Source organism: Scyliorhinus canicula, chromosome 9 (genome assembly GCF_902713615.1).
Source record: "Scyliorhinus canicula chromosome 9, sScyCan1.1, whole genome shotgun sequence".
In the NCBI taxonomy this organism is placed as follows: Eukaryota; Metazoa; Chordata; class Chondrichthyes; order Carcharhiniformes; family Scyliorhinidae; genus Scyliorhinus; species Scyliorhinus canicula.
In genome coordinates, this window is record NC_052154.1 from 108303074 (window position 1) to 108319817 (window position 16744).

Below are 16744 nucleotides of genomic sequence, written 5' to 3' on the forward strand. Positions count from 1 at the left end.
CCCTCCCCAGTTCCTTACACCTCTTACTAAAGAAAGGTTAACTGTGGGACTTTGCACTGTCACAACAGCAGGCATTCAACGCGGTAACATGGCAGCTTTCATTCTTGAAGCTACTAAAGCACTTCGAAACCGCCAAGCTGTTCTGTTGACATGTGACGTTTCCCCTTATGGGATGGGCGCGGTCCTCACCCACCACATGGCCGATGAATCTGACCAATCGTATTCGCATCCCGCACTCTCACAATTATGCGCAGTTCGAAAGGGAGTGTTGGCGGTCGTCTTTGGAGTCTGTAAGTTCCAAGAATATATTTAACATTTACGGGCACACTTTCACAGTCTATACTGACCACAAACCGTTACTGGGCCTATTCAAAGAAGACCGAGCAATTCCCTCGACCATGTCCGCCAGGATCCAAAGTTGGGCCCTATTGCTGGGAACATATGAGTACAGCTAGGAACACCGCCCCAGTGCAAAGATCCCACTGCGTTAAGCCACCTCCCCCTCCCCACAAAGTTGTCGGTGTCCCATCCACAGAGGTGGTGGTGGCTGCTCTCCACTTTATCGACTCGTTGCCGGTGACGGAAGCACAAATAAAGGATTCAACCCAGATGACCCACAGTTGTCCCGGGTCCGCCACGTGGTACTGTATGAGGCCCAGCACAGGGTATTATCTGACGATTTGAAGGCCTATACCTCCAAACTTCCGGAGCTAAACGTGGTGGATGGCGTCCTCCTTTGACGGCCAGGGTGGTCATCTCGGAACAAGAGAGAGCCACCTTACTACAGGACTTCCATAACCTGGGGGTGTTCAAGGTGAAGATGCTTGCCCGCAGTTACGTCGGGTGGCCAGGCATCAACACAGATATAAAGAAGCTCACCCTACGAATTGGGCCATGTCAGGAACACCAGAAAGCTCCACCAGTGGCGCCATTGCACCCTTGGGAATGGCCGGGCGACCATGGTCACCTTCACATAGACTTTGCTGGTCCTTTTCAGGGATCGATGTTCCTGATCAGTAGACGCACACTCGAAGTGGCTCAATGTCCGCAGGATGCAGGCAACGACCGCATGGGCAACTGAGGACCGCCTAAGCTACACCTTCAGCACACATGGTTTCTGGAGGTCCTGATTTCTGATAACGGAGCTGCGTCACTCGTGCGGAGTTCGAGGCATGTGTGGTTGCATCCATGGCCGCGAATGGGATGTGCCACGTGCGGACTGCCCCAGATCACATGGCCTCAAATGGGCGGTCCAAACATTTAAGAGGGGGAAGAAGAAGCTGACCAATGAAACCTGACGCAGACCCTCGCCCATTGACAGCCACGCTGATACCCGCGCTCCCTCCTCCTCCAACACCAGTCTCACCAGTCCAGCCTCAACGCTTAGTGCGGATACATTGCTCACTGATCAGTTATATGCCTTGTGAGCCAATCCCTTCAATGTCTGAGTGCCGACACTAGGCAAAACGGACAAAGGGTCCCACGGATTGGCCAGAGAACATGGACATTTCTCCGGACTTGGTGGTGGGGGGTGGGGAAGGGTGGCTGTTCTGACCCCTTGGGAAGTAAGGGAGTATCACCATCCGATTCCCATTAACTCATAACGAGTATGAACTCTGCTGATAATTGGGGCTGGAGTTTCCCCCTTAACAGGGAAGGCTCCACAGTATAAAAACCCTGGCCCTGGTTGCAGGTCGGGGAGGGTGACCCTTTGGGGCATGGCAGTTTAGTAATGTATCTTAATAAATCTCTTTCTTTGTATCCTGCGTCCTATGAGTGTTTCTCGTCCGTCGGATTCTACAAACTATAGTCCTGACCTACTTTGTGCCACATTTTCCTTTTCCAGTTAAGTGTTGTTCTGCTTATGCATCAATTCTGATTCTCCATTGATCCGATGTACAGGCACCAGATCCTGTGGTTCAATACACTTACAGTTAAATACTGCACATTCAGGAAGCAAGAAGCAGAAGTATAATCTTCAAAATACATTTTGTGATATGCAGTTAATCCCTCACAGCCTGCAATCGCAAAAACTCAAACGACACCTTTCTTTTTCCTTTGTTCAATTTTGCATTATAAAGAAACTTCGAACATTCAATGACGTCAAACACATTCTATAGACGCAAGTGGTTCTTATTATTGTAATGCAAATGGTCATTTTTACATAAATTTTGCATCAGAACATACTGACTACAAACAAAAGCAAGTCTCCACCATTTGCTTTTATTAATGTGAAGTGCAAGTATGCAATATATTTAATACATGAAGCATTGTTCCTTTGTGCTCATGACACCAGTGCACCCTCTCTGTGCTATGTAATATTGCAGTATCAAAGAATCATAGAATCCCTGCAGTGCAGAAGAAGGCCATTCAGCCCATCGAGTCTGCACCGACTCTTGGAGAGATCACCTACCAAGGCCCACACCCCCACCCTATCCCTGTAACTTAGGGCACAAAGTGGCAATTTAGCATGGCAAATCCACCTAACCTGCACATCTTTGGACTGTGGGAGGATACCGGAGCACCCGGAGGAAGCCCACATAGATGCTGGGAGAATGTGCAAACTCCACACAGTCACCCAAGGCCGGAATTGAACCCTGGTGCTGTGAGGCAACAATTCTAACCACTGTGCTACCGTGCTGCCCATAGTAAGGGATTGTCCATTGGAAGGATTAAGTTTAGGGAATATCTAAAATTGGAGGACCTCTTTGCGATCACACTGACATTTACCTCCTCACAGTCAGATCCTGAGGACTAGGGCAGCATGGTGGAGCAGTGAATAGCACTGCTGCCTCATGGTGCCGAGGTCCCAGGTTTGAGCCCAGCTCTGGGTCACTGTCCGTGTGGAGTTTTCACATTCTCCCCGTGTTTGCATGGGTTTCGCCTCCACAACCCAAAAGATGTGCAGGGTAGGTGGATTTGCCTCTTAATTGGAAAATATGAATTGGGTACTCTAAATTTCTTTAACATTAGATCTTGAGGTCAGTTGACATCATGGATATGGAGAGGATGTTTCCCCTTTTTAGAGAATCTATAACTAGAGGTGGCTGGATTCTCCGTTTCTGAGACTAGATATTGACGCCGGAGCAGAACACATGGTGCGGGATTCTCTGATCCTGGGTCTAAGTGTCGACACCATAGTAAACGCTGGCCAGTGGCACAACTGTCAGCAGACTGTGGCGATGTTAGACATTTTCCATACCCACTCTCTCTCCCTCAGCAGCCACTACAGTGGCTCATGATTTTTAAAAGCACAAGTGAACCAAGCCGTCGGGAACTCAGCCCATCGGAGGCAGAGAATCACGGAGGCTCCGCAAAATACTGGGTCAGGCCTGTTAATGATATCCAAAGCGTGTTTACTATATGTGCATTCCGGATCGCATTGAGGCTGTGTCGAGGTGACGGGGAATTGCGATTTGGCTTCAAATCAGTGCCGACCGCGATTTTTTGCATCGGAATCTAGTCTCTGCTCAATCGTGTTTCCTGATTTCGGTGCCAGCCAACGGAGAGTCCCGCCCGGGATCATTCATTTAAGACAGAGATGAGGAGAATATTTTTCTGTCAGAGGGTCGTGTGACTTTGGAAATCTCTCCATCAAAAGGCTGTGGAAGCAGAGTTTTTGAATAGATTTAAAGGATGGTGAGATAGATTCTTGATTAACAAGGGCGTGAAAGGTTATCAGTAAGTGGAAATGTAATGTTACAATCAGATCAACCATGATCTTATAGAATGGCAGAGCAAGCTCGATGGGCCAAGTGCCTACTCCTGCTCCAAAATCATATGTGGTCATGGAATCAAAGAATAATGGAACACAAAAGGAGGCTATTCAGCCCATTATGCCAATGTTGTCTCGTTCAAACAGCTACCCGATTAATCCACTTTTCCTGCTCTCTCCTCATAGCGTTACAATTTTCCCTTTCCATGTGGTAATCCAATTCCCTTTTGAAAGTTAACTTGCTTTCACCAATTTTCTGGACAGTAGATTCCAGAGTAGAATAACTCACGGGGCAATTTGCAACCCGCCCAGTAGCCGTCAGCGAGAACGGTGATGCGAGCGCAAAATATCGCGAGAATTATAAAACGCGATTCCTGTTGGCACATTTGTGTTGTCCGATTTTGAATGCCCCTCACTGGCGACATTACGAAAATCCCACCACCGAAGGCTGGGAACCCAATTTAAATATATTAGCATATTTTGAACAAGCCCTGCCACTGGGACTTCCCCATCACTGAATAATCAACAGTCGTCTCAAGTGCCATCACCCTCCAGGGTGCCAGTCGCAGAGGGGGCACTGAAAAGAACATATGGGGCCCAGCTCAGTGCAACAAGGGGCCGTGGGTGCGATAGGGAAGGGTTCGGTCTCCGCAACTCAGGAGGGTGGGGTTGCTCGTAGGCCTCAGTGACCCCTCATGGTTGTGAGCCCCTTGTTTAAAGGGGTCTGGCGGCTGGTTTGCAGATGATATGGGCTTGTGGTGATATCACCACTGAGGGATTGCCCTTCCAGAGTGGCAGCTGGAAAGCGGGTGAATCAAAAGGTCAGCTCAGGAGGCCACTGTTCACTGCTGTGTGATTTTTTTTGTAAAATATTTTTATTCTCCATTTTCACATTTTCTCCAGAATTTACACCCCACCCACAAGCAGTAAATGGTAACAAATACAAAGTCAATTTCCTTATCAGCAACAACGATCCCATCCTCCCACCACCCCAAGCAACGACCCACCTGACAGTATAAACCCTCCCACGGTGGGACAAGCAAAAGGAGAAATAAAAGAGAAAGGAATTAGGAATCGCCGATGGTCACCATTAACCTAGAGAGTCCCTCCCACCCTCCCCTAACATTCAATGCCATCCAATCCCCAAAAGAGTACCATAGATGATACCCATTCATTGCAAGCCCCCCCCCCCCCCCCCCCACCCACACACAAACCCGGCTCCTCCTCTCCACTTCATCTTACAAAAATCCTCCCCCCAACCTCCGTTCCTTCCCCCCATCTTTCCACCCCGGCTAGACACATCGGGCCCTATTCTGCCAGGCTCCGATGGCCGCAGCCCCTGCCCCCACTTCACTCCCGTTCACTGGCCGGCTTAAACCGGCCAGCGAGGAGGCCCCCGCCCGGGTCTCCCGCCCGGGTCTCTTTCCCCCTTGCCCGGCCCCAGGAAAACCAAGAAATCCCCTTTAGCACACAAACCCCGCATACACACCCAAGCTCCAAAGAACCCTCATTGCAAGTGAAAGTCCCATCTCTTCCCTTCTCCAAGTGTATACAACGTTGGCTCATTTAGCAAATACACCCGCCGCAGTGAAAAAATACAGTTACATGAGGCTACATCAGTACATGACCACTTCTCAATTCAGCCACAGTCCTTCTGCCTTCAGAAACTCCTCCACTGCTTCCGCCGTCCCAAAATAAAAGTCCTTGGATTTGTAGGTCACCCTCAACTTAGCTGACGTACAGCGCCTTCTTCACCCGGCTGAAGGCAGCCCCCCTCCTCGCCAGTGCCACCGCAAAGTCCTGATATATGTGTATACCAGCTCCAGCCCGCTTCTGCTTGGCCCAGCACAGAACCTTCTCCTTCACACTGCACCTATGAAAACACAGAGTCACTATTGTTGGTGGCTCACTCTCCTTTGGTACAAGCCTCCACTACCGATGAGCCCGATCCAGTTCATATCGGAAGGGATCATCCCCCTCCCCCAATAGCTTCGCCAACATCGTGGCAAAATACTCAGTCGGCCTCAGGCCTTCCACTCCTTCGGGCAGCCCCACAACCCTCAGATTCTGTTGCCTGGATCTGTTTTCCAAGTTGTCCATTTTGGCTTGCAGACCCTCGTTGATCTCTATCACCTTCCGCATCTCCTTCTCCATCGAGGAAGTTGTCCGCTGTGCTGTAACAATGTCTCTTCGACTTCCTTCAGCGCCTTGCCTTGCTCCCGTACCTCTGCCACTGCGTTCAATACCGCCACCCTCACCAGGGCAATCGCCTCCTCCACCAGCACTTTCAATACCGCCACCATCTCCTTCCTCATCGCCTCCATGTGTTTTGTAAACTGCCTTTCGAGTTCTGCGGCCATCACTGTAGTCATTTCTTCAGCCGTGGGCAATGCAGTCTCCCCTGGTGCCTCAGCCTCCATTTTCCTTGCCATCCCCTTGGTGACCTTTCCACTCCCCGCCGGACTTTCAGCTTTTCTTTCACGGCCGTTTTTTTACTTGGTCTCGACATCCATCTTCACTGTGCCTTCTCCCTGCTTTTGCCACATCTGTTACTCCTGAGACTGGGCGTTAGACCCCGAAAATGCTGTTCCCGAGCGGGAGCCCTCGAATGTGCGGCTGCCTCCTGCCCACTGTCACTGGAAGTCCCAAACTGCTATGCGATGTCAGGCTGCATGGGCAGAGTGGGGTACTCTGACAAGGGGTAGTTAGCAGTCCTATGTGCGCCTAAGACACTCACAGAGAGGAGTATGATTGCAGTCAGAATGCACCTCCATGCTCAGGCTGCACTTTGAAGCCTGAGGTTTTGAGCTGTCTGGAGGTTCAAGACCACTTGTTTTTATAGGCCAGGCTGTCAGGGATTAAATGTACAGGTGGCTGGTTATTCAAGTTGAAAGACTAGTTTAATCTGCAGCTCATGAGAGCTGAGGGGAATGATGGTGCCTGCTTTGGAAGACGATGACCTCAAATTGCAGTCTTCGCATGCATCAGGTGTGCCTCGCCTGCCATAAGGAGACACCAGTTGCCCAATCAGCTCCCTACCTTTCCTTGATAAATCAATTGTGCTCATTTAGTCAGCATTCGAATAAATGAGTGTGCCACTGATTGGCACCCAATTACTCACCCTTTAGAAGCCTCGCCCCAAGCATTGAACTCCAAGTCTACACCTCACGTCTCCAGAACAGAGAGATGACACTGATGTGGTCCCCAATACAAGACGCAATGGTGAAGGCGCTCATCAGTCACCCTGTTCAGTAGATATGGGTGACTGTGCCATGCTCCCTCGTGAGATTAGAGCTCAGGTCCACTGAATGCACGCAACTGCCGTCACTCATCCTCTGGGTAGTCATGCGGTGCGCTTAGGCACTCAAGGGTCTTAATGCTTCATGCAGATGGAGTTGAGAGAGACAACTGTGGGAAATTGACTATTGAGTGATAGGGGAGGACATGAGGCTCATTGGAAAGGCACTTACAGTGGGGAATGCTCATGGGTAGATATCGCAGATCCTGACAGGGCTGTGGGTTAGGACATTGTCAGGATTCCTCATCACTCACTTTGATGTTCCCTTCCTTTCAGTTTTTGATTTGGGAGAATCATGCAGCCAGTTAAACTGTCAATTCTTTTGATTGTGATCGAGCAGCAGCTGCGTTTTTGGTGTGCCATTGCACGTGGCCAAGGCCAGTGCCCTGCAGAGGAAGTGAAGACAGAGCTCACTGATCTCCCAGAAGCAGGGCCACAGATGGCAGAGCCTTGGAAGAGAGACTACCGGCCATGGGTAGTTTCTACATCTAGATGTCAGAGGTCCAGTGCCGGAGAAGATGGCATCTGTCCTGGGGGATGCTGGATCACGTGTGTCAGGTGATACTGGAGTTGGAACGATATGGACTGAGGTCACCCTCCGCCTGTCGCCCTGAAAGTGATAGTCGCTCTGAACGTCCATACCAGTGGCTTATTTTGGAGCTGCAGCTCCCAGCCTGCAACGCACCAGGTGCATAAGGGAGGTCATAGATGCACTATTTGTGAAGGCTCACATGCACATCAACTTGGACCGGGATCAGGTGCTAAGTGCTAGGTGTCATCAACTGCACCTATGTGGCTCTGCGTAGCCCATGGTGGCATGGGACACCATTTGTGAACCACAAGGGATACCACTCCCTCAATGTCCCGCTCGTCTGTGACCACGCAATGCACATTATGCAGGTATGAGCCCGTTTCCCATGGAGCGTCCATGATAGTTATATCTTCGGACCTCGCAGATCCCAACCGTTTTTGAGGGATAGCGGTGGCTGGAGGAATGGCTCCTCAGGGGCAGGTGGTATCGACTCAAGAGATGGCTGATGATACCAGTATGGAGGCCACAAGAGCCCGCTGAGACTTGCTGCAATGAGTCTCATGCACCAATGCCGGTCCTGGTCAAGGCAGGCGATGGCCAGCTCAGGATTCCATTTCCCTGGCTGGAGTGGTTGGAGGGATCCCATCAATACAGCCCCAGAGTGTTTCATGCATCTTTGTGGTCTGCAGCACCCTTCACAACCTGGCACTGCAGCGGGCAAGCAGCTGGACCAGGAAGAGTGCCACATCTCCTCGGATGAGGGGATTGTTGAGGAATGCATTGAGGGGCAACCCCCACGGGATCAGAGGTTGCAGAGGTAGGATCTTGGGTGAAGGGCAGGGCCACATGGGGTGCAGGGCTAGGGATGCCTTCATTGCCTCTTGGTTTGGGGACGACCGGGACTAGGGTGTGAAGACCTCTCCCACCGTAGGGCGAGGTCTTCACACCCTTCTCACTACAGACATCTTCTCACTACAGTGGTGTCTGCTGGAGATTAGTGTGATGGTGGCTACATTCATGGAGGCCGGTTTAGCTCTGTTGGCTAGTCAACTGGTTTGTGATGCAGAGCGAGGCCAGCAGCACGGATGCAATTCCCAGACCGGCTGACATTATTCATGAAGGCCCTACCTTCTCAACCTTGCCCCTCACCTGGGGTGTGGTGAACCTCATGTTAAATCACCACCAGTCAACTCTCCCCCTCAAAGGAGAAGCCATCCTATGGTCATTTAGGACTATGGTGACTTTACTTTTTACCTTTACATTCATGGGCAGAGCATTAAAGCGACTGACCAGACGCTGCAGGAGAATAATGACTTGCAGCGACGACAGACCGATGCTCCTCTTTGTGATGATATGCACATTGTAAGTTTGCACGTAACGTTATGCGTGACCTCCGACAACTAGGTGGCATTGCAAACTCATCACATCACCATGTGATCTGGGAGTTGTGAGTTGGTTGTGCTGGAAGATAGACGTATTTGCAGTAGTTCCACAAGAGTTGTTTTGTGTTAGTTGTTTGTTAGTTTATTTATCCTAGTTATCTTACCGAACAGTTGCTTTACGTTAAATTATTTCAAACTACATGTTCTGTCATTCATCCTTTACTTCAAGCAGTCTACAGGACATGACATGGTACCAGGATGCTTGCTTTAACAAGAAATTGAAAATTCTGTACAAGAAAATTTGAACCGCTAAGATAACTCTGCAGTAAGACAGGAAATGAATCTTTGTGACTAACCTTGCAATCTACAGACATCTTGTGCTCAATACACAGTAAAGTTTTGAAGCCTGGAATGGAAGATATCAAGGCACCTCAACAGCTTTGGTTTACCAGTAATGTAGACAAAAGTTGGAGGGTGTTTAATCAGCAGTTTAAACTGTCTGTTCAGTCCTTGGCCTGCAGGCACAGCCCAATGAGAGGTGTATTGTGTTGCTGTTCACTGTAGCAGGTCCCCAAGCAATTGAGATTGTCAATACTTTTGCATTTGAAGACGAGGCTGATGGCAAAAGCTTCAAAAAAGTGCTTAAATGATTCAATCAGCATCGCTCCCCTAGAAATAACGAAACCTTTGAGCACGATAACTTCCGTACGCATACCCAAAATACGGAAGAGGCATTTGATAGCTTCCTCACGGACTTGTGATTGAAAGCGTGGTCGTGCAACTTCAGCACACACCAGTTGTCAATGATACGAGACCAGATCGTTTTTGGAATCTCCAATAATAAAGTGCACAAGCGTCTACTATGGGAAATAGAGCTGAAACTTGAAAGTGCCTTTCAAATATGTCACGCTCGTGAGCTTGCTGCAAAGCAGCTCGACATGTTGAATCTCCGTAGTTTTGGTGCAAAGGCAGAAGAGATGGCAGACGCAGCTGAATAAGAAACATGCTCCCAGTGCTCAAAATGGCTGCCCCGATCCTCCATTTTGTGTCAGCAATGTGGCAAACGGCATATGCCACGTCAATGCCCTGCTTATGGAAAAACATATGCCATCTGTAATGGCAGGAATCATTTTGCAGCCCAATGTCATACCAGAAAAAGGTCTGAACAAACAAAGAGTTACAGCACCATTGATGAGGTGTGTATAGAGAACACATTCTTTGTGGACGTGATCTCCAATGAAGACAAGGAGACTCACGTTATATCAGACAGAAATATATTTGTACCAATCTGCAGCAATAGTGAATTGAAGGAAGATAATTATGCAGATAAATGGGCTGTACCGTTAAAAATAAATGGCGCAGTAAAAAAAGTCAAGATTGGCACTGTTGCGAGGGCTAACCTCATCAACCTGTCTGATGTAAAAAAGCTGCAAATTCAGCCAAAAGTAGTTACACAAACGGCACTATTAAGAGATTATAATGGTAATAAAATCTCGTCGTTTGGAGCATGTGAGCTTGATGTTGAAGTCAAAATCAAAAGGTACAGGCTGAAACTTTTTGTGGTGGGGACGGACTGCGAATCTTTAATTGGAGTTGATGCGTGTGAGGAGCTACAACTAGTCCAACGAGTCCATAGTGCAAACAATGTTGCAAAGGCCTTCATCCCTCTGGAGAATCCATACTGAATGTTTTCCTTGAAATTTTCCAAGGTTTTGGTACGTTACCATACACGGACAAGATTCATTTGAAGGAAGATGCAAAGCCTGTGATTCATGCATCGAGACGTCTACCAGCACAATTAAGGGATAAACTAAAGGCAGGGTTAGAGAGAATGACTGCCTTGGGTGTTATTTAGCTTATTGAAGCCCCTACAGACTGGATTAATTCCATGGTCTTTGTAAACAAGTGTAATGGGGACTTAAGAATCTGCATCAATCCGAAGGATTTGAATCTCAATATTAAAAGGGAACACTACCCTGCACCAAAAAAGGAGGATAACGTGCAAAATGGCAGGGGCAACCTGTTTCAGCTAATTGGACGTGACACAGGGCTTCTGGCAATTGAAGCTAGATAAAGAAAGCACAAAAATGTGCACATTCAACACACCCTTCGGTAGATATTATTTTTTATAAATGCCATTTGGCATCATCTCGGCTTCAGAGGTATTTCATCGTGCCATGCAGCATATAATTGAAGGAATCCCTGGGGTCCGTGTGTATGCGGATGACATTATTATTTGGGGGTTGACTCGGGAAGAACACAATAAGCGTCTGCTAAGGATCCTAAAGAGTGTCAGAAAAAACGGTCTGAGATTAAACAGGGTGAAATGTCAAGTCGGGGTGCATAATATCATCTTCCTGGGAGACAAACTGTCCGCACAAGGGGTTCAGCCCGATCAAGATAAAATAAGGGAAATTCTACAGATGCCGTACCCTACGGATAAAAGAGGCATTTTAAGAACGCTACGCATGATACATTTGTGGGCAAGTTCATCCCCAACCTAACTTGGCAGCCAAAACAGCACATCTGACGGAGACCATAAAGAAGAATGCAACATTCCAGTGGTCCAGTAAGTACAGATAAGAGTGGCAGACATTGCAGGTTTCGCTTACCACGGTGCCAGTTCTCATGTTTTATTACCCAACCAGGAGCACATAAATCTCAACTGATGCATCGCAGGATGGTTCAGGGGTGGTCCTGCTCCAGCAAGGTCTGGAAGGAGACTGGCTGCCAGGGCATATGTGCCCAGGGGGATTTCCGACACTGAACAACGATACGCACAGATCGAAAAAGAGTGTCTCGGGCTCATTAATGGGCTGATGAAGGTTCATGATTATGCGGATTGGCTTCCAACCTTCATTGTGGAGACTGACCACAGGCCACTGGTCGCCATCATAAAAAGAAATCTCAGCGAGATGTCGGCAGGAATGCAATGAATGTTCATGAAGTTGCAGCGGTCCAATTTTGAGTTGGTGTATACACGGGGTAAACATCTTATTGTGGCTGACACGCTTTCCAGAGCCACTGGCACTGAGGAACCAGTCCAGTTGGATGAGGACGTACGGGTCCATGCATACATGATGACAGAGTCTCTGCCAGTCTCTGATAACAAGTCAAAGGTCATTAGCGAAGAAACTAAGAAGGACCAAACATTGCAGAAAGTGAAAAAGTACATCCATGAAGAATGGCCCAAAGGATTAGGTTTGAGTTTCCATAACATTCGAGCAGAATTAAGTGACATTAATGGATTTTTGCTGCGGAATCAGTGGATTGTGATTCCACAGACATTGCAGTCAATGATCTTCATCAAGTTGCATGAAAGGCACTTAGGGATGGAAACGTGCAAGAGGAGAGCCAGGGAGGCAGTTTATTAGCCTGGGATCAACAGGGACATTGAGAACTGCAAAACATGCCAAAGATCTAAGCGCAAGCAGAGCAAGGAACCTATGCAGATGGGCGAGAAAGTTACTACCCCGTGGCAGAAAGTTGGCATGGACCTTTTCCAGAGTACCTTCTGGTCATAGTCTATTTCTCTAACTACCCAGAGCTAGCGCAGTTGTCGAGTTCAATGGCAAGATGTATGATTAAAATATGTCAAAGAAATATTTGCGCTACACGGCATTCTGGATGTGGTCATGAGCAATAATGGTCCTTGCTTTGACTTTCATGAATGGATGGAATTGGCGCAGCAGTACGATTTCTGGCATGCTACCTCTAGGCCGCATTAAAATGGCAAGGCTGAAAAGAGAGTCCATATTGTCAAACAACTCTTAAGGAAAGCACTCGACAGTTGTGAGGATACATATCTTGCGCTCCTCAGCTATTGTTCGGCATTGCTAGTCAATGGCCTCTCGCTTGCTCAAATGTTGATGAACAGGCAACTACGCATGACTCTACCTGGTTTTCCTAATGAGCCCATGAACCACTAGTTAGCGAGACAATTGACCTCTCAGAATAACAAGCAGAAGGGATTCTATGATAGGTCTGCCAAGAGGCTTTGACATCTGCAACCGGAGGATATGGTGAGAGTAGAAGACACCAAAGGCAATGGATGTCTAAACAGGCAAAGGTATTGGGACCAGCAGGTCCAAACTCATATCTGGTTATGATGGATGAAGATGTTGTTCTGAGAAGGAATAGAAGAGCAACCATTTGTGATGCAACCACCAGAGCGAGATTACAACAGTCCTAAAATATCTCAAGAAAACACAGAACCAATACAACGAGAGGTGGAACCAACACAACAAGAGAAGGAATCAACATAACAAGAGGATCATATGTCAACACATGAACAACCTCAAAATCAAACACCAAATATGAAAGAGCATTAAGAGCCTGTGCCAGTTCTGCAGACACTGAGAAGGTCCACGAGAATAAGGTGCAAGCCAGAAAGTCTGAACTCGTAACAGGCTGTAAAGTAAAGCAAAATATATCTCAACATGTATGTATTTATGCAAATCATGATGAAATGTAAAAATTAATTTAATGCTTGTAAATAATTTCATTTTACAAAGAAAAGGGGATGTGATGATATGCATAATGTAAGTATGTACATAATGTTATGCATGACCTCTGACCACTAAGTAAATCCATCATGTCGCCATGTGACCTGGGAGTTGGGAGTGTAGCCACCGAAGTTGGCCATTCCCTCAATACAAAATGGAGGAACGCAAAGCATGCAGGTTAAAATGGACAAAGTTTGCAGCACAAGCAGGCTGCACCAAGCCAATGTGTATTCTGTCTGCTAAGAGAGCAGACAGCACCGAAACGAACATTCCGCATACTAATGAGGCAATATCCGGGACAGTTAACATAGTAATGGAACGATCCCAGGGACAATGGACACAAATAGGGAAGTGATTGCAACAGTGTATGGGAAACCAGACACCCCGGCACCAGCGGTGTTTGAAAACAAAGCACCTGAAGGCCCGCCCAGCAACCGAGGGACAGCCTCAGTATTGGGGGGATTCAAACAAATCGATTGGGAAGAGACCCAATTGATTCCCAGCAGGTAGAGGGCCTGCCCAAAAGGGCGCAAAACCCTAGGACCTATAAAAGACAGGTCCCAAACTTAGTTCATTCTTCTTGACCAGCCCTCCTCTCTGGACCAGCCCCTCGACCAGCTTTTGCCAAAGAAGACCTTGACCGAGAGAGAGGAGAGGTTTGGGACAGCAGCTGCCAGCAAGTAAGTGTCTCACAACGATCGCTACCAGAGATAGACACTCCTGACCCCTTTGTAACCCGTACCAACCTGAAGTCTGCAGACCAGTGCAGAGCAAGAGGCCTTGTCCCCTGATCTGGCAGTTCCCTTTAAGATAAGTATTGGTTTATTTAGTGGTAGGAATAGTTTAATCATCTTAGCGTGTGCATGGGTAGTATTATAATTGTATTATAATAAACTCCTTTGTTTTGAACTTACTAATTGGTGTATGGTTTTATTGCTTTGAACTTGACCTTGAAACTTGTGGCGGTATCTTAACGATACCTTGCGACTCCAGAGCTAAGTAACGAAACAGAGCCAAATTGAGTGTTAAGCACACTCAACCAGAACAAGCAACAGGAGTTGATCATGCTCGGAGATAGACATATTTGCAGTAGTTCACAAGAGTTATTTGATTTATTTGTTTGTTAGTTGTTTGTTAGTTTATTTATCCTAGTTGTCTTACCACATTGTTGCTTTATAATAAAACATTTTTTTAATGTAAAATATTTTTATTCAAAATTTTTACATCATAAATAACGGAAAAGAAAAATAGAAATCCCCCCCCCCACCCCTGTACAGAAAAGTGAAACAGCGAAAATGAATAAACAAATAAACAATGAACGATAACCAATGAACAATAAACAATAACCAATAAACAATAATAAATCTCCAACCAAACATAAACAAACCCCTCCCCCCCATCCCATCCCCCCCCCCCCCCCCCCCTCACCCCCCCCCCCCCCCCCCCCGGGTTGCTGCTGCTGCTGACATAAGAACATAAGAACTAGGAGCAGGAGTAGGCCATCTGGCCCCTCGAGCCTGCTCCGCCATTCAATTAGATCATGGCTGATCTTTTGTGGACTCAGCTCCACTTTCCGGCCCGAACACCATAACCCATGATCCCTTTATTCTTCAAAAAACTATCTATCTTTATCTTAAAAACATTTAATGAAGGAGCCTCAACTGCTTCACTGGGCAAGGAATTCCATAGATTCACAACCCTTTGGGTGAAGAAGTTCCTCCTAAACTCAGTCCTAAATCTACTTCCCCTTATTTTGAGGCTATGCCCCCTAGTTCTGCTTTCACCCGCCAGTGGAAACAACCTGCCCGCATCTATCCTATCTATTCCCTTCATAATTTTAAATGTTTCGATAAGATCCCCCCTCATCCTTCTAAATTCCAATGAGTACAGTCCCAGTCTATTCAACCTCTCCTCGTAATCCTGACCATCTCCTAACGCTCCGCCAGGAAGTCTAGGAACGGTTGCCACCGCCTGAAGAACCCCTGCACAGATCCCCTTAAGGCAAATTTCATCCTCTCCAATTTAATTAACCCTACCATGTCGTTAATACAGGATTCCACGCTTGGGGGTCTCGCATCCTTCCACTGAAGCAGGATCCTTCGTCGGGCTACCAGGGACACAAAGGCCAGAATACCGGCCTCTTTTGTCTCCTGCACTCCCGGCTCATCTGACACCCCAAATATTGCAAGCCCCCAGCTTGGCTTAACCCTGGAGTTCACCACCCTTGACATCGTCCCCGCTACACCCCTCCAGAAGTCCTCTAACGCTGGGCATGCCAAGAACATGTGGGCATGGTTTGCAGAAGCCCCCGAACATCTCACGCATCTATCATCACTGCCAAAAACTGGCTCAGCTTTGTCCCGGTCATATGCACCCTGTGCAGTACCTTAAATTGTATCAGGCTAAGCCTGGCGCTAGAGGAGGAAGAATTTACTCTTCCCAAAGCAGTCGCCCACGTACCCTCATCGATCTCCTCCCCCAGTTCCTCCTCCCACTTACCTTTTAACTCCTCGACTGAGGCCTCCTCCTCCTCCTGTATCTTCTGATAAATTAACGAAATCCTACCCTCTCCAACCCACACCCCCGACAACACCCTATCCTAAACCCTGGGCGCCGGCAGCAGAGGGAGCTCCACCACCTGACACCTAACGAATGCCCTTACCTGCATATATCGGAAAATGTTTACAGGGGGGAGCCCGAATTTCTCCTCCAGTTCCCTAAGGCTCAAGAACTTCCCGTCGATGAACAGGTCCCCAATCCACCTAACACGCGCCCTGTACCAGCTCCGGAACCCTCCATCCATTTTCCCCGGGACAAACCGATGGTTTGGGGACCACACCGAGGCCCCCATCTCCCCCCTGTGACGTCTCCATTGCCCCCAGATTTTGAGGGTCGCCGCCACCACTGGGCTCGTAGTGTACCTCATTGGAGGGAGCGGCAGCGGTGCCATCACCAGCGCCCCCAGGCTCGTGCCCACACAGGACACCATCTCCAACCTCTTCCAAGCCGCCCCCTCCCCCTCTATTACCCACTTGCGTACCATCGCCACGTTGGTAGCCCAGTAATACCCGCATGGGTCAGGCAACGCAAAGGTCAGACTCCCTCAAGGCCATGGCCAGGGGCTCAATCGCCAGCGCAAAGAGCAGGGGGGATAAAGGGCAACCCTGTCTCGGCATAGCCGGAAATATTCCGACTTCCTCCTGTTCGTGGCCACACACACCACCGGGGCCTTGTACAGCAGCCTCACCCAGCTGACGAACCCCTCTCCAAACCCAAACCTCCTCAACACCTCCCACAGGTATCCCCACTCCA